This window comes from Pinus tabuliformis, chromosome 6, assembly GCF_031772625.1.
Source record: "Pinus tabuliformis cultivar Carrire ecotype Pingquan chromosome 6, CPIR1, whole genome shotgun sequence".
Taxonomy (NCBI): Eukaryota; Viridiplantae; Streptophyta; class Pinopsida; order Pinales; family Pinaceae; genus Pinus; species Pinus tabuliformis.
This window is the reverse complement of record NC_142292.1, coordinates 903,426,976-903,430,317: the sequence shown is the minus strand read 5'-3', so window position 1 is coordinate 903,430,317 and position 3,342 is coordinate 903,426,976.

Below are 3,342 nucleotides of genomic sequence, written 5' to 3'. Positions count from 1 at the left end.
CCTATGGTGCAGTCATCTAATGCAGAGGGTAATTTGGAAGGGGAGCATCAGCAAGCCTCCACTCAACCGCAAGAGCCAAAGCGGGAGGCACTACCGGACTGGATGGCGATGTGGGAGGGCGTCCCAGAGGGTCAAGGCTGGTGCTGGATTCGTGAGGAAAAACCAGACGACTAACTCTCAGGGGCACTCTCCTTCACACTCTTCTCTCTCTCGAGTCGGGTATGTGTGCTGGGTCTCAGTGGGTATCTGGGTTTTGTCAATTATCGTTGTTTGTTTCCTTTTAGTTCATGGCATGTTCACGGCTACTTTAACAAAGAATGTTGGAAGCCCCTGCGTGGGCAGTTTTTTGTCCCCTGCTTGGCAAAGTCTGTTGGAAACCCCTGCGTGGGACGTTTTGCTGTATGCCCCTACGTGGGACGTTTTTTGTCAGCCATTGCATTGGCAGTTTTGTTTCTCTTCCAAGAACTAAGCTACGTCATGTGTTATATTCTATTCTGGAGATGCTGCCATGCGAGGGAGAATTCTGAGTCTAAAAGTGCTGCCCAAGGAGCCACAGTCGGTCCTGGGTAGCCAGTTTTCCTTGAATGTAATATTACCTGTATATAATAAAATAGATTAGTTAGCTTTGCCGAGAAAAAAAAAAGTATACATTTTGGAAAAATGGAAGCTTAAATTGAATGATTGGTTACAAATTATCTTTAAAAGAGTATCAAAATAATAAAAAATGAAATTAACACATGAACTTTTCATCCTTTTAAAACAAAAACAATAAAATTTAATCACAAATTTGTATTTTATTTTGTAAATTTTTGTAGAGATGGTTTATCCACCCATCGATGTTGGATGAGAAAATTTTCATCCTTTTAAAACAAAAACAATACAATTTAATCACAAATTTATATTTTATTTTGTGAATTTGTGGAGAGATGGTTTATGCACCCATCCTGTTGGACGAAAAGTCTTTTCCATAATATACTTCTTAAAATATATATCGTATTTCTTTATATATTTAAAATTAATGAATAAATATAAAACATTACAATTGATGTATATACTTTTGTGGTTTTGAAATCAAGCCATTGTGGGATTATGGAAGAAGTTGCGAAATCTCCACACTCCAAAAACACATTCCGTTATGACTTATCGTCTTTCATGTTATAATAGCATCTTATATCTGGATTAACCTGGAATTTTATTTAAATATTATATCTTTAATAATTTTATTTAAATTTTTGTATTAGATAATCATTGTCCAAAATATTGTATCAGCTTTTGGTAAAAGACATCTATTGGATAATTATTGTGGAAAATATTATATCTGGTAAAATAAAATCTTAAGAATTTTGGGATATAATTTATGTTTTTATTTTTAAATATAAATTTATTTTAATTAAGCTAATAGGTGTCTTCTTTATTGGAGTTGGTCACCTTAATCTCTTTGCTAATTAAAAATATTGATAGTATGGTGTTGAAAAATGGTAACATATTCTCATCAACCTCACTAGATCAATGAATGGAATACATCAAGCTAAGTTTCTCGCATATCTAAATCAAGTGTCTAAAACATGTTTCTGTCAGGTAGTAATTCCATAAGGCAAAAATGATTCGACTTTATTATTCCGTCAGGTAGGTCCTCATTATATACATGAGGGATATACATGAGGGAGAGACTGTTCTGTTCATCTCGTGATGACTGTTCATATTTCCTATTTATCTATTTACAATAATTCACCAAATCACAAGAATTAGGTGTCAACATTCCCCCCTTCATCTGAAGGGATGTTGGTGAGTCCAAGCATCATTCTGAATTGTTCAAGCCTTTCCCTTCCAAACGGATTTTCCCTTCTGAACGCTTTGGTGAAGATGTCTGCAATTTTCTCATTTGTGGAACAATGATGGAGATGGATCGTTTTGGCCTCAACATGATGTCGAATCAGATGATATTTAGTATTGATGTGTTTTGTTCGATCATGGAACTTTGGGTTCTTGGCCAACTTTATTGCAGAGGTATTGTTAATCATAATTGGAGTTGATTGTACTTGTTTTACCTGCAAATCTTCAAGAATTTTCCTAAGCCACACAATTTCCTTTGTTGCTTCAGCTGCTGCCATGTATTCTGCTTCTGTTGTGGAATCTGTTAGAACTGATTGTTTGCATGATCTCCAGGAGACAGCTCATGATCCAAGACTCATAGCATATCCTGAAGTAGATACCCCAATTTCTTTGTCTCCATCGAAGTCTGAATCAGAGTATCCAATCAATCTGAAGCCGTCCACTTGTTATACTTGATTCCAAAGTCTTGAGTTCCCTTCAAGTACCTTAGAACTCTTTTTGCAGCAGACCAATGTCCCTCACAAGGCTTTTGCATAAACCTGGAGAGGATTCCAACAGAAAACGAAATGTCTGGTCTGGTAGTAGTTAGGTAGTTGAGACTTCCTACAAGTTGTCTATACTTTGTTGCATCCTCAAATTCTTTTCCTTCAATAGATGTGAGCTTTAAGTTTTGTTCCATTGGAGTAGTAAGGGGATTACACTCTGTCATGCCAAACCTATTCAACAGATCTCCAATGTATTTATTTTGAGAAAAAAATATGGACTTTGGATGTTGGGTTACTTCAATGCCAAGATAGTAATGAACATAGCCCAAATCAGTCATTTCAAAACTTTTCCCCAATTCCTTTTTTATGGATGTAATGTAGCTTTCATTGTTCCCTGTCATCAAAAGATCATATACATATACCACAAGATATACAACTATTTTTCCAACTTTCTTGACAAATAAAGTTGCATCATCAATATCAAAATGTTTGAAGTTGAGTTTCAGAAGATGCTTAGTTAGTTTTTCATACCAGGCTCACGATGCTTGTTTGAGGCCATACAAGGACTTCACAAGTTTGCATACTTTATGTTCATGTCTTTTCACAAAAAATACTTCAGGTTGGGACAAAAAAACATTCTCTTTTAAATCTCCATTCAAGAAAGCAGTTTTTACATCCATTTGATGGACTTTCCAACCGTTCTGAGTTGCTAGTGCAAAGAGTGTCCGGATGGTAGCCCATTTTGCTGTGGGGGCAAAAGTCTCCTCATAATCGACCCCTTCCTTCTGTGCAAAACCTTTTGCCACAAGCCTAGCTTTGTGCTTGTCAAGTGAGCCATCAACTTTATACTTGTTCTTGTAGACCCACTTGAAGCCAATTGGTTTGGTTCCTAATGGAGGATCAACCTACTTCCAAGTGTCGTTCTTTATGAGGGCATCATACTCCTTTTGCATTGCTTCTTTCCATTCATCATGAGAAGTAGCTTCTTTGAAGGAAGTTGGCTCAAAATCTGTAGACAAGTTCA